At 40.5% G+C, this 18,312-nt stretch overlaps 1 protein-coding gene across 4 annotated transcripts in view; it reads left to right on the top strand.

Moving 5' to 3' along the window:
• The window catches only part of LOC105025676 (FERM domain-containing protein 5), an 82,927-nt gene that overhangs the window by 38,912 nt on the left and 25,703 nt on the right, over positions 1-18,312 (top strand). The window lies entirely within an intron of this gene.

Here is an 18,312-nt window from a genome sequence, read left to right as displayed (position 1 = left end):
TAAAATCGTGGTTAGCGAATGTGCTATAGTTGTTAATAACATTGCTTATCAATCACATCCATGTAAGCTTGCTATGTTGTCCCTGGTCTCTTGCATTGTTTGTTGAAAAATGTCAGAAATCACTCACATTAGAAGGTCAGAGACATGATGCCCGTTCAGTCCAGTCGAGTATGTTGTGGTGGTGACTTCGGTGGTTGGGAAACCCTGGTCTTGCGTAGCACTTGTTATGGAAATTCGCATTTTGGTTGCCTATTCTTAAGTCCTTCTCTTGCTACTAAAATCACCCACACTAAATGCATTAGTTTGGGTTGGAGTTATGCTTTCACTGTATTATAGTTAATTTTGCTCTGAAAAAATGTGGAGCAAATACCCTAAGAACAGAATTACATGCCACACAATTGATGTCATTTGCAGGATTAGCATAAAAACAATAACTAATTATCTGGCATCTGCAGAACCCTGACAACGTAGTGTCTGGCAGTCTGTGGCAATGACTTGGGGTTTCTAGATGGCATCATCAACCCTCAATACTTTTCTTCTGTTCTATGTAATTGCCTTTTATCCTGCCAAGGTTTACTCAATTGGGAGCTCGCACTGCACATTATAATAAACCCGTCCTCCCCCCAAGAAAAAATTATCTGAATGCCCATTGTGAAAGAGACACCCATGTTGTTTGAATAGATACATTCAGCACTATAAAATATTTTGGTACTGTGTCGAATTAAGATTATTGTAAATATATTTAATATATTTAACTGCTTATAAAATTAGAATCAAGTTGACATTGATGAAACAGGAGGTTTACCCAAATGTGTGATGGTGATTCCATATATTATATTACTATAACTAGTTCAGAGAAGTCTGCTCTCTTCCTCAACCTTCTAGTGTTGTACTAAAACCGATGTATGATGTTTCTGGATCCGTGCCTCATTCTGCTCAGTGGCATAGGAATACCTAATTAGGATATACCTGATTTGTTGACAAATGTGTTGTTTTATTAAAGTGTATGGCCACATATGTTTACTGTTTGAATGTATGCATGTTACATTCTTAATGATTTCTTAATTCCTTTTTTTTTTTTTACTTTGCTAGCTAGAAATGGATGCTCTCCCTGTGGGCATTTACATAGTTCAGCTGATGAATGAAATGTCCAGTAATAGGATAGGGCAAATGCAATGTAATCATTCAACAGTATTTGCTTATTCCCCAATAGTCCTTTAACAATGATTCAAAATCAATTTAAATTCTAGTCAGACCTATGTGAAACAAATATTATTTTCATTTTCTTTTTCATGCATTTTGGGATTATTCCTCTATAGTCAAAAGTGCTTTACAAATGCAAACAAAATATTATTATTATTATTAAATAAACAAGTGTATGTTCATTATTAAATTTTAATATTTTAGTGACTGTTATGAAGTGAAAAATGACAATAATTAAATATAACCACGATGAGGTATTATGCAAATGAGTTGCATGCCCATACAATGCATGGAGGGGCTTTCAGTGTTGCACTTTGAATCAGTGCATTTAGCAGAGACTGTAAATGCTTGCTCCAGCTATTATAGAGCCAGTGCACAGGTCCCACACCTCACTGCATGCATACTACAATCTGCCACTGTATGCGTGGCCTCAAGACTTTATTATGTATTTTAGATTGACCTCTCATCAGCAGTTTTGCAAATAACTATTGCCGGCAAGATCTCTTTCACGGTCTGAACAATGCTTCCTTGGCATTTAGCAGTGCAACAGCCATAATCCTGCAGAGTGCAGACACTATTGTATCATTGGATTTCTCCCTGAAGCGGATGTTATGAAACCCTAGACTGTTTAAGAGGGCTCTTTTTCTCTCGCCTTGCTTCATTTCATTTAATTTGGCCTTTTAAAATATCCCCAGTAGGAACACCTCACCAGAAGGTTATATCCGACTTTTTTCATGTGGAAGACTGTATAAGTGGCAGTACAGGATCCAGATGGTCTCAGGGTACAGATTAAGCCTACAGTCTGTCTGGGCCCTTCACTGTTTAGAAACAATGGCTAACCCTGTCCAGGCTGGGGCTGGCTGTTAGCTCAGTCCTGCATCTCTGCATCAAGCTCTTCACCATGGCAGCAGTAGTGGCCTACAGTGCCTCTCCTCTTCATCGGCCCTTTGAATTTTGCCTGTTGTTCCTAAAATACGCGTTGACACCCACTGTGGCTAATTCTTTCAGTTCCATTGCGGCCTCTATTTTGCATAATTGCCACTTACTGAGCAGATAGTGTGAGATGTCCCTGTGAGAGGTGCCTGCATTTCACTATTACTGATCATTTTTCTCCCTACCTCTTGTGGACTTGCTGTGGCCTGGCTTTGCTGATAAGGGGGATTCGACTGGAAGGTCAACATGAGCATAAAAACATGTTTCTTATTAGAGATAATAAGTGAGATGTCTGCAGCTTTTATTTTACCGGGGTGTGGAACCTCAATAAGGTGATTAAAGAACAAGAGGCTAAGTCTTAAAATAGTCTACTGTTAACAGTACAGCTTCCTCTGGTACTTCTCCAGCCACAACCCTGTGGTCCTCTGCTTCACAACTTGTGACCACCCTCCTTGACAACATCCCAGCTGTTTGCGCTATAAAGAAGCTATCAATTGGGTAACCCAATCAATGACATTTGAAGCTAGCCAAGGTTAGGATATAGTTTTAACTTTGTTACACTTTCCATGTCTAAACACACTACTCAGTGAGCTACCCCGGCCGTTGAGCTAAGAACTTCCAGTGGGTCACTGCACCAGTTAAATTGTCAACGCTCTATGCCAGTTGAATGCCACCATCTTTATGACATGTTTGCATAATGTAACAGTACTAAACATTTCTTTGTTAAAATTTTTTTGTAAAGCCAACTTTTATCAAGGTATTACTAAATATGCTATCTATAATTGGTTTCTAGTTCAGTGTTGGTATGTTGGAAATTTGGTGTTCTAGTTTTTTCTCAGAAAATATATGCTGATATGCATTGCTCACAAATGTCAGGTTTTATAGTGTTAAAGTGCAATTGTTATAGAACGATGTTAATAGCTTTCATCCACCATTTCTGAATAGTTTTGGACCGTTATTTTCTTTCAAAGAAATTGCCTTATCTTTGTTTCTCTCAGAGTTCACGCCATGACTCCATGTCTAAGACATGAAAGGAAGTTCCAAGAAACAACGTTTTTGTCTCTTGTAATTCTAATCTATTGCAAATATGAGCATGACGCAACATAATTTTTTTAACTTCATGTTTTTTTGCCAGACCGCTTAAGCAGAGCCGGCCAAGAAAAGCGAATGTCTCTTACTGAATTACTGAGTGACTGACTGACTGCCTGCTTGACTACCATTTGTTAAAAAGTGTAGTGGTTAGAGGTGCAGACTCCCATGCAGGGGACCGATGTTCGAGCATCGCCGCAGTCAAAGCAAATTATGCATTAGGATTTGTTCAGGATATACAAAATCTTTGCCGGCCACTACCTTCAGAAGCTATGTTATAGTAAGCCTAAAATGTGCTCAGAAGTTTGCATACCCTTGGAGAATTGGTAATATATGTATAATTTTTAAAGAAGACATTAGTCAGCAGGCAAAACACATTTATTTTATTTCTTATGGGATTCATATTCAACTGTAGGTTATAACAGAATGGCACATAAAACAAAACATGGCAACAAAGAAAAAATGAAATGGCCCCTGTTTAAAATTCTGCATACCATTAGTTCTTAATACTGTGTATTGCCCCCTTTAGCATCAATGAGAGCGTGCATTCTTTTGTAATAGTTGTCTATGAGGCCCCAAATTCTTGCAGGTGGTATAGCTGCCCATTAGTCTTGGCAAAATGCCTCCAGGTCACACAAAGTCTTTGGTCGTCTGAGATCTCCCCAGGGTGGCTCGATGATACTAAGGCCAGGAGACTGTGATTGTCACTCCAGAACCTTCACCTTTTTCATTCTGAAAGTCCAAGAGCGTCCCATGCACAGCTTTTGTGCAGAAGAATGCAAATGGTCTGCCAGTATTTTCTGCTAACATACTGCATTCATTTTGCCATACATTTTTACAAGATTCCGTGTGCCTTTAGAGCTCACACATCCCCACAACATCAGTGAGCCACCACCATGCTTCACAGTGGGGATGGTATTCTGTTCACTATTGGCCTTGTTGACCCCTCCCCAAACATAGCGCTCATGGTTGCGACCAAAAAAACTATTTTGGACTTATCACTCAAAATTACAGTGTGTACCAGGCTTTTTTGTGGCATTGGCACATAAAGAATTATTTCTGGCAGCTCGACCATACAGCAAGTTTTTGTTTAAGTATTATCGTATTGTGCTCCTTGAAACAACTGCATCGTCTTTTTCCCGAGCAGCCTTTATTTCTCCTGAGGTTACCTGTGGGTTTTTCTTTGTATCCTGAACAATTCTTCTGGCAGTTTTGGCTGAAATCTTTCTTGGTCTACCTGACCTTGGCTTAGTATCAAGAGATCCCCAAATTTTACACTTCTTAATAAGTGATTGAACTGTTATGACTGGCATTTACAAGGCTTTGGATATCTTTTCATATCCTTTACCATCTTTATGAAGTTCCATGACCTTGTTAGACAGTTCTTTTCTGCTCCCCGTGGCTCAGTATCTAGCCTGCTCAGTGCATCCACGTCAGAGTTGACAAACTTATTGACTATTTATACACAGACACTGATTGCAATTTAAAAAGCAACAGTTGTGGGAAATTCACCTTTAATTGCCATTTTCACCTGTGTGTGTCACCTTGTGTATATGTAACAAGGCCAAATATTCAAGGGTATGTAAATCTTTGATCAGGGCCATTTGGGTGATTTCCGTTATCAATCTGATTTAAAAAGGAGCCTAACAACTATATAATTAATGGCTTCATTTGATAACTATCCTTAAATTAAAGACAGGTTTTTTGCATGATCAGTCATATTTGCAAAATCAATGCCAGAATTTCACAATTTCTGCCAGGGTATGCAAACTTATGAGCACAACTGTATATTCTGACTATTTCTGTTACATTTTCGAAATATGCATCCGTGCATGTTTTTTGGGGTAATATACAGTAGATCACAACCCCTTGAGCAGTTAAAGTGGAGGGGTTTCCACAATTCTCTCATCTTTTCATTTGATGAAAAAGTCAGTTATCATCACATATATTGATAGTGATTGTATCACTGTTATTCGCTAATGAAAGAACAACTAGCGTTGTTGTGCCATGAAATTAAATAGCTTTGGCAGCATAACATTCATGTTCAGTCTCACAAGAAATTGCTCTATTCTTATGACTATTCCAAAAAGTAAGTTAGTAGATACTAGGTAGCCTATTACTGGCTAATAAGCTGTTAAAACAGCCAGTGGTAAAAGCCAGACAGTTCATGGATGCTATTTGTGGTGGAAGTGAACTTAATAAAACACGTTAGTCAGTTTACCACAATGCTTAATGGTCTCTAGTGGAATATTCAAACTTGGCATGATGTTAATGCATGACAAAATGATCTAATGTCGAGACGCTAACCCTTGTAATCGTGGGCCAGCCAAGCTAGGCTGGAGAGATGGGAGTAACCTACATGCAGTTATTTAGTATTCAACATATCAAACAAGCAAGACAGACAGGCATTCAATAGTAAATTAATTAGCAAACATTGACTATTGGGAGACAGCGCTTTTGTTTTTGGCACCTCTGGTAATACAGCAAAATTACTAAGAATATGATATCATCATCACACAACACAATAATAGTTTTGCCATGTGACTGCTTCTATACATTGTGTAATATTTGTAACTTTTAATTTCCATAAGGATGGGCAGGGATGGAACTGGAGAAAACCCCATATTTGTAGCCTCATCTTCTTTTCAGATTAAAGCCCCACAAAATATAAGTTGACAATAAAGTCTTTTTTTCTTCATATTTCTTGTTTCAATATTTCTGAATTGTTTTTAATACTAAAAGTTGGCATATTTATGTGTACATTCAAGGCATACATTTTTAAATATAAAAAGTGAAATCCCATGCTGTGTGTTGTAGTAATCAGCCTAACTAGAATTATGCATTACTTAGGTACTAGTCATTCTGCTGATCTTTTAAAAATATTCCAAATGACAACAAATGTGTTATTAAACTCAGTGACATCCATAATATAGGGTGTACCATCCATAATGGTTATTTAGTCACTCTAAAATGTAAGTCTTGTGTTCAGCCAACCCTTTTGTTGAAAATAGCCATCTAAATTTGGAAATAAGACTTTTAGACTTCTGGTCATATGTTCAGTCTCCCCAAAACACTTTTCCATTTCTAATTAGAATAATTGTTCCAACACCTTGGGGTGCTATGTACACATACATCAGAAATTATTTTATATTTTCTTTATCCATTCTGTGAAACTTTGAAGACATCACATGTGGTTTTGCATGTAACTTTAGAGTCCATAATACTGGAATTGTCCATGAGCCCTGTTCAGAAACATTATCTTTTATATGGCGCTTATGCAAATGTTATTTAATTATTGACAATTTTAGTTTTGCATGTTTAAAATTTGCAACTTTAAGATTTTTTTTTTATTAACTAGCTGGTCAGATATTCTGTTTGTTCCTCAATAAACTGAGATCTCACAAAGAAAAAAAACAAAGTAGGGCAGCAAAAAGAGCTTTTCTGAAAAACAGTGGCATTACCTAGGGAAAAGGAATCTGTTGGAAGTCAAAATTTATATTTATTCAAGACAAAAAGACACTGATTTTAGCCTATTAAAATAATTGGTCTTGATGTGAAGTCCAGGCAGAGAGGACTGACAGATGTTATGTAAAACCAGCCTACAGTGGGATATCAGAGGCAGTTTGGTTCCCTTCAATAGGCATGCTGTCTCCGGTCCCTCCCTCCTACAGAGTTTTCTCTAGGGGACTGTCCTACTCCTTGTCACATAAAGTTATCCAGTACAGTCTCAACATGTGGCCACATTGTCCAAAATAGAGCTGCCCAGAGCATGCCCCGGCCACTGAACAGAGGAGGGATGACAGAGGCAGCACCTAGTCTGGGGTGTTTGATAAATGGCTTCAACGGAGCGTGATGGACTCAAGGTGTGGCCAGGCTACATTTGGCTTTAATAGACTGTGTGTGTGTCTGTGTGTGTTTGTGCCACACACATTAATTTGTTTCTATCTTTATGCACACAAAGGATGTTGTTTTTGTTTCTTTTTGGTGTGAATACAGCAGTCCCAATACCAGTGATACTGTAAGGTGTGTAATATCTTAAGCATTTCTGACAGTTGAGGATACCACTGGAATGCCCATTGAAAGAGGGTGCTTAGTGGGTTCATCAGACCCAGCGGTGTATTCACTACAGGGTTAACTCCGATATACTGTAAGTCACTCAGTTGAAGAAGTAAAACATTTTGGTTGAGCTGAAGTATAGAGTCCACAGATCCCTTGTTAGTTGTACTCCAATGTCATCACAAAATATAGGAAAAGTCTGGCAATATTTCTTGATTAATAGTTTTTCTTCTCTCATATTTTGAGTCTAAGGTCATGCTGTTGTCCTGTTGTGAAATCTTCAACAGAGTTCCTCTGGCTACCTCACTCTGCCGTGTGGAGATGCAGGGCTTCCCACGTTACCACTTCACCCCCTCCATTGTTTCCTAACCCCCAGGAGAGATCACTTACCACCGGTGAATCCAGGCATGAAAATGCATAAAGCTGTTAGGCCCTGGAGACTGTCTCCATGTGCATGCAGGCGTGATATGCGCACTGTTGGCGCCGCGTGTCAATGTTGTAATGGAGGCCCTGGGCAGCCGCGGTCTCCTCGATGAATGATTCAGAAAGATCCAGCTCCCTCACAGAACCTAGGACACGGAGTCATGACACGTTAGAGAAGTACTGTACCTCTTCTTGACTGAAATCCAGGCCTTTATCCAAATGTGTGTGGCGATCCAGAGTGGATGTTTAAAGATGGTACAGGTTATTAGAACTTGATTGAAGATGTCCATGTATGTTCCTGTCTTGACCGGACTGGATATAATCTGGGTAGAATGTGGATTTCAGGAGTCACGTATGCAACACAAGGTATGTCCTACGAACGTAATCGACACCTATTAAAAGGTGTCTAATTAATGACATGTTTATACAAATGGAGAACAAAGAGCTATGATCCATGGATTTTTTTGAAGTAATATTATTCTGATATTCACTGGTGGTACCAGCCTCCGTGGAGGGTTGACTTATCATGTGTCCTCTGCCCATGCCTACTCTCATTCTACAACTACATTAAATACTTTGCTTAATTGAGCATGCAACAACTTTTATGGATGCTCATGCAAGGTCGTTTGTGTGCTTTACATTAAAATGTATTATGTGTGTCCCAAGCTGCTTACTGTTGCTTTGCTTCATGTTTCTGGGCCAAATCTGCCTCATTCCTGTTGTGTTTTGATGGCCCACTTTCAGCCTGGTAAGTGTGAACAGCTTGCTGTTTCTCCATCCAGAGAGCGTCATACTTCTGGTGGGAACCCATGGTGGTGGTAGGAGGACAACAGGGCTTGACATTGGCAACTGCTGAATTCGGCTGTGGCGTGTAACACAGTCACTCTTACTAGCCACTTTGGCGGGTGGCATTCTATATATCAATACACAGAGTTTTTCATGCATTCAAAGCTCAAAGGCAACAGCCTTCCCAAAATCTCACACCGCCTCTGTGTGTTGGCCTGGTAAAAAATGATTTTGCGCTCATATATAAAAGCGAAACACTGCAGCTAAAATTACGGTAGGAGGAAAGTTTTTCCATATTGAGTGTTTCGCTTTTATATAGCCAGGTGGGGTATGTTTCCTAAGCAATTGGGGTGTTTTTCATGGGCTTGGGCGTGTAGTTTTTCTTGGGAAAACAAACTGGATCCCAGTTTTCTTTTACACCCAAGCATGTCAAAATATTCCATTAAAACGTAATAACCTCAAACTACATCTAATCCGCATAACATATTGTTTTTAACTTTTCAGGTGGCTTTTAGTAGCCTAAAATTACAGATTTGTTTTTAAAGAGAGATCGCGAGGCAAACAAAGATGACTGGTGAAAAGACCATCAGATTAGGGTATGTACTATCACCAAAAACATTAGGCTATATATGCAATATATAGAGTAAAAAAATATATAATTAACACATTTAAGTTACTAACAATGTAAATATATGAATGTGAAGATGCTGGATCAGCGACAGCAGCAGAACCTAGTACAGCTGAATGAAGTTGAGAGAGATTAACGATGTAGCAAGGATGAGGAAAAAACTTGACAAGGCTGTAATAAATACAACATATATTAACAAGAACAAAGCTTATCAATAATAGACAACAATAATATTGACTGTGATTAATTATACAGCTGATGAATTATTTCATATTTCTTATTAATTAACATGACAATAGTTCTAGGTTATGTTAAGAATAAATATATTGCTTGCATATTTTGGTTGATATTAGGGAGGACATTGTAGTGTGCATTAGCTGCTCAAGTGGACATGGCCAACAGGGCAGATTGAACACTATAATAGTCTTTTTCAAGTGTGTAGCCACATTATATAAAGTATTTCACAGAGAGGTGTCTGGTAGAGTGGGGTACCACCTTTGGTTCAATCACACTAATAGTGACTGAACCAGTGAACAAGACAGCCTAAGATGTAGCACACCATAGTCAGATTTTATCAAATAAAACGTAATTCCCCAACAACAAAATGGTGTTAGTTGTATTAGTTGTAATTAGTTGTATATGAATATAATTCCTGCAGTGCTGGGTTGGCCAGTTCAGTACATCCCCCTCCAACTCCCTCATCCCTATTGGAGGGTACTCTACTGGATCAATACAGCTTAACTGCTTGATTGATGTGATAAGTGCTCAAGGATTCATTTCATATATCTACCTGCTCGTCACGACTGTCTGATGTTATATTTTTTATTGAAAAACTACATATGGATTTTCTGGGTGATGGTAAATTGTTTTCAACATTAAACAGCTGTTACTGATATTGGCTTAAGAACAATATATCTACTTTTCCCTTCCATGCAGAGCTGTGTGTAGTGTATTTAATGCACCCTGGATGAGTTGCCGTGTCTGTGCCTGCATGGTGTTGTGTGCTCTGGGCTCCAACCCACTGGATGTGATGCAGCTGGTCAAGACTGTTGGGTCTGAGCTTGAACCTCACAGAGGCCCCGCTACATTAACCACTCCAGCTACTCACACTGCCTGGGCCCCGGAGTAGAGCTGGGATCAGAAACAGAAAATGATCAATACCAAAGGCCTTTTTTAATCAATCATTTTTGTTGCAACCCACCTTTTAACCATCCAATGAATATTAATGGACTGCCCTTGTTGCAACAAGAGCACGGCAGGTGTGTTACAGTCAAACACCGATACATACCCTCCCATACAGATCCCCGCTTCTTATCACACTGGTCAATCAGCCGAGAAAAATCTGTTCTTTTAATGGGAAATTTAGGGCAAAAAATGTATCATTATATTATCATTATGACTTTAACGTAGGGAAAGTACTGCAATATGGATTTTTGGTCTGAAAGCTAACGCAAGTCATCTGCTAATGAAACCAGATGAATTACTCCAGGGGTTTAGCGCTCCTTGTCCTCTCCCTGCACCTCCTTCCCTCCCTCCCTCCCTTACACACAATCACCAGTCACACATGAGTCAACAGCGGCGTGCTTCTCTCCCCCTCACTATTAAACAATATCATGTTTTATTAATGATCTGTTTTGCTGTGTTGTCATGGAGCCCATTTTTATGATTCATCTGAAACTGGACATTTCACTCAAGGGTAACCTTAGAAAATAGGGAAGCAATTAGGCTGGTTTGGGCCTTGGGATAATATTGCTATATAATCACTAAATGATTCCACCTGCTGTACAATCTACATTCTGCAATTCTACAAAATGTTTTATGAGACAGAACAAACATTTTGCATTTAGCTGACATGGTCTAATTGAGTAACTGGCATACAGTAAAAAGAGCAAAAATGCTGATGCACTACCAAATTTCAAAATTGCTAGTATCCTCTGATGGAAATAACTATGGAAATAATATAGTGTGACTCCAAACAACTCCCTGTAAATATATATATATGCCTAGAAACTACACTGGGAATCAGTTCCATTCAAATCTGGATGCGGTTCCATCAAAATGTTGTGAAGACTTAAGCTTTACCTGACCTCTGGCTGTCTTTTTGGAAGTACCCAAACGTTATGGACACTGGTGCTATTTATCTTTTGTCAGTTAAAGCAGCGCAACCATTTTCATGGAACATATTAAGCGAATCACATGGAGGATTTGTTATTGCTGGTGCAGCATTTCCTCCTGCATTACAGTAGAATGACAAAATGAATGCAGCCAGCATACATTAATGCAGCCACTGCATATGAAGTAGTTTGACACCTAATAAAAGCATTCCCACCTTTTCATTGTTGTACTCCCATGGCAGAACAGTCAGTACAGTTTACAATTCATGAATCATTCTCTGGATATCGCTACAATGATAATTTCATATGCCAGATGAGTTTGCTGTCTGTTTACAGTAAGTATGGAAAGAGGACTCCCTTACTATGCAACTAGAAAATGTCTCCTAGGGTAAAATAATGCTGTGCTATTCTGTACTAGAGGCCACAACAACAAGCACTACATATCCCTGCTGACACCAAACAACCAGTGTCCCTATCAGAGATATGATTTTATTACATATTTAATTGGTCGGAATCTATTGATAGTTTGGTCGGACGCCCTTTAACCCTTTAATCACCCATGACCAGCCCAGATGAAGACACTCCATTAGTTTTAATTTGGAATTCACCAGTGTCATTAGAGCCTTTATTCCCACCACACAATTATACAGATCCTACAATTACAGCCTGTTAGAGAAGAAGAATGCAGTTGAGTTCTGTATGGTGAAGGGAGAGACTCAGGGATAAGAGCCATAGAGGTGAGAGAGGAGTGTTATGGAATACTAACACAATCACTGTCTGCAACAAAAGCCAGGCTTTATGTCAGCCTCAATGCGTCATTGTCCGCCCATATGCATCACTGTCTCTCAGACCTTTTTGCTTTCTCATTGCTGCTTCTTGGCATGGTTTGCTGTCCGGTGATGCTTTTGGAAGCCAGTGAATCACTGTGTACTTTGTTAGGGACAGAATTTTCTCAGAAAATATGTACCCATATATCACTTGAATTATGAACACCAATAGGCATCTGCATGTATTGTATTGTATTGTTTATTGATTAGAAACCTGCTTAATTGCTACGCAGAATCCAGTGTAATGAATGGACTGTGTTAGAGTGGGCCCAAAAATGCTTTAGACTGTTCAAGGACGAAAAGGATAGCCAATGACCTTGGTCAGCATGCCCTGTTCTTAGACGTGAACCAAAGGCGCCAGGCCTAAAACATTCTTATCTGTTACACAGCTGCAGATAGCTCCAAGGTGAAGTTGCTTGTGTCTCTTCTGTCCTTCCATTTGGGGCAAAACAGAAACAGGTGGTAGTTCAGATCAGGAGGTTGGTTAACTTGGACCTGGAACTGTGGTTGTCATGACAGTGTGGCGTGCTATCTGATTTTCATGTTTTGTGGGACAAGGTTTTCTTGTATGTATCTTGAACCGAAGACATTGTTTTGGAGGGGTATACAAAGGTAAAAGCAACAATGTGGCTTCAGAACAACCTACTGACATTTTTGTGACTTCTCTGGGCAGACTGGATTTTTTAAAATAAAATTCAAATAATTTGTGATCTTGATTCTAAAAGTTTCTTCAGACATATCTTTCCTGTTTTTCCTGGTAAAAATGTACTTTTCCACAACTTCTTATTTACTTATTCAAATCTCCTCCGAACAAAAGCCACTGAACAAAATATAGTGTAATTCTGAAGATATGTGATAGGATATGTTTCATCATGCCAGTGAAATGCTGTTTATCTTATCAAGTGATCTTGACCAATGTGTTATCCAAAATTCATAACTGTCTCTTTACACAATGCATTATCTCTTTGTTGAGTTGTGATCTGGCTGTGAGGGAGCCATCTAGAAGGGACTGTGGCAATGAAGGCCCGTGAACTCTGTCTTACTGTGTAAAGGTCAGACTGTCATACCTGCAGGAGTGCTTGTGCTGACATTTGGCCGGAGATTCAATTGGGAAGCCTGATAGGGTCCTGTCTTAATGAAGTGTGTTATCTGGAGATTGGATTATGACTTGGAGTGGACTGCTGCCCCCAGGGACATGCCTACTGCATCACAAGGCCAATGAGGACAGAGTCACTGAGGCTGACTGACAGTCCAGACTGCCCTGGTCAGATCTAAGCTGACCTCCGCTCCCAGCTCAACCATCGCAATGTTTTTAGGGGAATAATGTCTTGTTGTCCAGCAGCAGCCGTTAGCTTGTGTCCAGGCCAACAGCAGCATGTTTCCCACGCTTGGCCAGAAGGATCTTATTCCCGACAGGCCTCTGTCCACTCTGTGTCAGGAGCTAATTTCGAAAATCCTCTGCTGTTCACCAACACATCACATTACGCTTGGCATGGCTCAAGCATATACATTCAAGGTCCACTGCTCCCCATCTGTCAGATTATAAAAAACAAACTCTGACTGCTCCAACTGCTCTGAGGGCATCGTGAAACATCTCTGGTTGGTTTGCTAGTTAAGGCAGTGGGACGTGGTGGATACATGGATGTGCTATGGGGATAGGTTTGGTTAACCATATTGCCATCACCTCCAAGGCCACTAAATGGATTCACTGTCATCCACTGTACATAGTGCTAGAGAGACACAGCTTGTAGAAGTCAAGCAGAGATGTCCTCCCCCTCCTTTATAGAGTTCCATTTGGACTAACCCCCACACAGCTTTAAGAAGCTGGCATCTTATTAATAGAAGCATGAGCACTTGCCTACACACATCATGTCATTGACCTTGAAGCGTGTTCCTTTGAAAGTTTACATGAAGACGAGTGAGTGATCCCATTACTGAGCTCCATTTAGCGTTAAACGTCCCCCATAGCTAGCGGGCCTTGGGTGGGGAGGGAGGACAGTGATCAGCTCCACCATTAATCTCTGTCCTTTCCATGGATTTATCACTCTATATCCACATCACAGTTATGACGCAATCCTCTTAACAGCAGACATGATGGCAGTCCACATCTTCTGCTATTAGAATTGAATGGCATTCGGAGATAAACAGGCCATTCACATTTATTGATAGCATATTCATGTTTAGCACTGCTTCTGCGATTACTTGAATTGTAATGGATCTCTGTTATTTGAGTGATTTGGTCTGTGGTTTTCCTGACGTTTCACAGTAATATGTCAGGTAACAGAAGAACAGTTACCTGTGTTACAGTGAATAGAAAGTGTAAAAGAATCCAGATTCAGATCACTTCTGTACTAGTTTGTTGACTGGCAGTTTTAAGCTGACTGACTGAGGTTGCAGTATGAATCTCTCCAGTTGTAGGCTGGGTGGGGGGCAAATGTGTTTGCTGCCTGCCGGATAGATCACTACCGTGCTCCAATAAACTGTAATCATTTCTGGTGTGAGCTTATGCTAATATCTGCAGCCCTCAGCAGAGGGAAGACAACGTGTGGTGCAGGGCAACATTCTCAGGAAATACAAATACGTTGTCTTTCTAGAGTTCTGGACTACGTGTTGGCCTGAGTGAATGTGATGCGTCTCTCAGTGGTGTCAGGGCCTCGCCTTATTTCTGATCTCCAGTGCCTTAATCTCTTCATACCACAACTGATGTCTATAAGCATTTCTTCAGTTTAATGGATTAAGGTGTAATGGATTAGTATCGTAATGGATTAAGGTGTAATGCATTAGTATTGTAATGGATTCTAGTGAGTTCCAGCGCAGGAACTTTACCCAGGAACTAGGAACCTTTTGAGGAACTCACTGCGTTTCCACCGCAGGAACCAGGGTCTAAATTAAGTTCTGGGGAATTTATTTTATCACAAAAAAAAGTTGGGGGTAGTACATTCCCGAAGTACCAGAACTTTAGTTGCGGCAGGTGTAGCAGGACACAGTAACGATGCGGCAGGGGTAGCAGGACACAGGCAAAATACGTCAGGGGTAGCAGGACACAGTCACAAGGAGGCAGGGGTAGCAGGACACAGTCACGAGGAGGCAGGGGTAGCAGGACACAGTCACGAGGAGGCAGGGGTAGCAGGACACAGTCACGAGGAGGCAGGGGTAGCAGGACACAGTCACGAGGAGGCAGGGGTAGCAGGACACAGTCACGAGGAGGCAGGGGTAGCAGGACACAGTCACGAGGAGGCAGGGGTAGCAGGACACAGTCACGAGGAGGCAGGGGTAGCAGGACACAGTCACGAGGAGGCAGGGGTAGCAGGACACAGTCAAGAGGAGGCAGGGGTAGCAGGACACAGTCAAGAGGAGGCAGGGGTAGCAGGACACAGTCAAGAGGAGGCAGGGGTAGCAGGACACAGTCAAGAGGAGGCAGGGGTAGCAGGACACAGTCACGAGGAGGCAGGGGTAGCAGGACACAGGCACAATACGGTAGGGGTATTTCGTTACCACGAAATATGCATTATTTCGTGGTAACTATAAAAGTTAATTAATGTCATAGCTATATATTTACATGTTCTGGGGCACGTGATCTGTTGCATGGTAATGTCAATCATGCAACTGATGTTGTTAGGATATTTGTTTTTAATGGTAAATCCTGAACATGTATACATTTATATAACTATTCGAGCAGCCAATGTCAATCACACACAGTATATGTGCCTTCTTCTCCTGTCTCCAACGATTCATTATTTGTGTAAAATAATTTAATTTTACTCCAACGTGAAATAAAAAAAGCTGCCAACTATGATTACCCAGATATTGCCTTCTGAACATTTCTAGATTAGGTGCAAGCAGTTAAATGATTCTTGATCATTTCCTTGGAGCTCCAAATTACATTTTAACTCTGCACTAATTTCAACACGTGATTGGTCTCCAAAGCCTATTGTTTGTGTTGTATTTAGAGCTGTGACACAAAAGCTGGGTGGATAATTTAAGTGACCAGGGAACTTATTGTGCATTTGTTTCTCATGTGTAGCAGACAGACACTGTCTTCTATTCAGACAGCAACCTAAAGTACATTTGATATGATTAACTACAAAGTGATGAGAACCAGCATGCATTATCCATTCACATGAACACCACCGATGACGAAATCCAGGCCTTATTGAGTTTTTAGGACCAAATCCAGCGGGAATTGGAAACGGCGATCCGTAATGATAAAGTGTATGGGATAATACCCTGTTATCCTGTTAAAATATTGGAAAATTTCCTGTTAAATATCCAATTTAAGTGAGCTGAACATTATTCACACCGGAAAACAGTGCCGGGAGAAGGTTGATGAATGTAAGTTATTAGTTGTTATTTATACCAGTGTTTTTCACATTCGTTTTTAACACCTATATTCTTGCAGATAAATAAATAGTTGTGGAACCAAATATGTTTGTATAGTGGCTGTATGTATAAATCTGAAAACAGAAGAACTCCCACACTCTGTCTCGCTTACTGCTGAAATATTTATTAAATCACAACAGATAAAGAACAAAAAAATTAATGCGCGATGGCGTGAATCAGTCTCAATCTCCACAATAGCTGGTAGAATCTGTTCACTTGCTTTAAGTGTAGCATTTTGAATCATTCTGAATCATTTTGAATCCACTTTGCTTCTACTGCCCGTCCCTTTGCCACCGTTGGCTCAATGACCACATTTGCAAACCATTCAATCACGACCAACAGCAGCACAACTTGAATCTCCTCCATGGTTACGGTGATGTTGCAGTGTCGCATATATAATAAAGATGCCTGTCTGTGGCTTTGTATGGCGTCAAAGAACATACGTCCGCTGAAATTATTTGCCTGATTTTCGCAGGTCTTTAGACCGCCCTGGAAACCCTCGCAACAATTGGGCTGAAGGAGCATTTTAGTTCCTTGAAAAGTACTTCCTGGGACTAAAGGTTCCGGGTACTTTTTGCGGAAACGCGGCTTAAGCAACGCCACCACCTGTGACGCAAAACCATGAACACATCCATATGTTTCAACCAACGGTGCTACAATACAGTGTGTTGGATTACAGGCTTGGTTAGTTATCATCAAGTCTTCAAGGTTCAGAATTATATCACCCTCCCTACACTTTCCTGTAGTGTTACATATATTACACTAGGTTTAGCCATTCCTTATCACTTTATTAAACTTTAGAATATAACAATAATTTCAACTTGAAATGTGCAGGCCTCGATTAATCGTATTCTTGGGAGAGAAAATAAGATTTGGTGCCAGATCAATATAGAGGCACTGGCATCCTTAATGAAGCTGGGATGGGCTATTTAGGAATCCCTTTTGTAGATTGGGATCAACAGGGATATCTGATATGCAACAGTGATTCTATGGAGAAAAAGGCCCTGTGGTTAGCCCTGCCTCTATTCCCAACCCTGCCTCTGTTCCTAGCTCTGTCTCTGTTCCCTGATTTGCCTCTGTTCCCTGCCCTGCCTCTGTTCCCAGCCCTGTGCGTGTACCCACATCTTAGTAAGAGAGGGAGGGTTGTCAATGAGGCCAGTCTATCAGCCCAACCCCTTCAGATCTAAGCACCTGGGTTTAGCTGTGGAGGGCTTCTGTCCCAGACTCTGCAGATGACTGACATGACTCAGTAATATTGAAGTCCTATCCTATCAATCTGCACATTCGACTATTATTAAAAGCCACCCCTAAAACTTTCCCTTTTTAGTATCCCTATTTTTGCCAGACTGTGTTAACAGAGCTGGCCAAAAAGAGTGAATATCTCTTACTGAGTGCCTGATTGATTGGCTATACGTTGTTAAATAGCGTACTGGTTAGAGATGCAGAGTGCCATGCAGTTGACCAGGGTTTGATCCTCACCATGGATCAAACAAAGTAGGCATTTGGTTTACTTCAGGTTAGGCTAAAACTTTTCTGGCTACGTTATAGTAAGCCTCAAGTAAAACTGTTTACGGTTATATTGCGATGGACGAACTTCACCGACAAGGACCATTTCAGAGTCACTGTGTTGCGATCCCATTATACCTGTTGTTGGTTTGGATGTTAATAGGTCATTTAGGGAACTAGTTTTGAGAACCGAGGAGTTTCAACTAATTGGTTTGACAAAGCAGGAGGTAAACAAGCACACCCAAAATCTACACACATATAACATGCAACAACACTCGCTGTCTAAATAGCATTGTGGTTAAAGACACAGTCTGTTAAATGGGACACCGCGTATCGAATCCAGCCAGGGCAACAACATTCATTCCTT

This window comes from Esox lucius, chromosome 19 (assembly GCF_011004845.1).
Source record: "Esox lucius isolate fEsoLuc1 chromosome 19, fEsoLuc1.pri, whole genome shotgun sequence".
Lineage (NCBI taxonomy): Eukaryota > Metazoa > Chordata > Actinopteri > Esociformes > Esocidae > Esox > Esox lucius.
The sequence above is the reverse complement of the archived record's forward strand: the minus strand, read 5'-3'. Positions and strand labels throughout refer to the sequence as shown.